The 684-nt window shown below is 48.7% G+C and overlaps 1 protein-coding gene and 1 pseudogene across 7 annotated transcripts in view; one reads left to right on the top strand and one right to left on the bottom strand.

Moving 5' to 3' along the window:
• The window catches only part of USP20 (ubiquitin specific peptidase 20), a 53,492-nt gene that overhangs the window by 20,520 nt on the left and 32,288 nt on the right, over positions 1–684 (top strand). The gene's annotated exons all lie outside the window — the stretch shown is intronic.
• LOC105887436 overlaps positions 276–684 on the bottom strand; it is a 1,606-nt pseudogene continuing 1,197 nt past the window's right edge.

Genomic DNA, 684 nt, shown 5'->3' with positions numbered 1-684 from the left:
GGCAAAAGGGCTGTATTTCCTGAACATCAGGCCACACCACATGAACTAGAGAGGCTTAGAAGAGCAGAGTGTTTCAAGTGGAGAGACAATATTAGAAGCATTTGGTTATGTCATCTTGGACTCAACTCAGATGGAAGCAGGATAGCATGACACCTGTATAGCCCCTGAAGTCACATCACTCTGTTTAACACAACACTGACATTGTGGCAATGTCTACTGCCCCAGTGGGCCCTGACTTAACAATGAGTGTGTAAGAGGAGCCACAGGGACACCTCCTAGTGCTGCTGGAGGGTCCCTGAGGGGGAGAGGTTTGACGTAGCTATGCCTCTTGAGGCTCTGAGTTTATCAGCAAAAGCCACCTCTTCGCCCCACCCACCCAAATCCTTCCCCAGGGATGGAAGATGTGAGAGCAGATGGCAGCTGGGGAAGGGCTGGTTGTCTGTCGTGACCCTGCACTGACTGCTTCCTTGCACTCATGTTACATACTGAGTTTGTGCCTTACTTTGGAGCAGTGATGCCCACACTGGGGCAAGCCTATATAAGAATGCTCACAAGACTCTCCAAAGGGGTTGTGTTTAATATCCACAGACCCCTAATTCCTTCCCATTTGAGAATCAGTGCACGTAAGGATAGGAATTTCTGACAGGAGTGTGTTGTACACAAAAAGTTAAGAATTCCTGTCCA

This window comes from Otolemur garnettii, unplaced genomic scaffold (assembly GCF_000181295.1).
Source record: "Otolemur garnettii isolate 467f Iridium unplaced genomic scaffold, OtoGar3 scaffold00087, whole genome shotgun sequence".
Taxonomy (NCBI): domain Eukaryota; kingdom Metazoa; phylum Chordata; class Mammalia; order Primates; family Galagidae; genus Otolemur; species Otolemur garnettii.
This window is presented reverse-complemented; position numbering and strand designations above follow the sequence as displayed.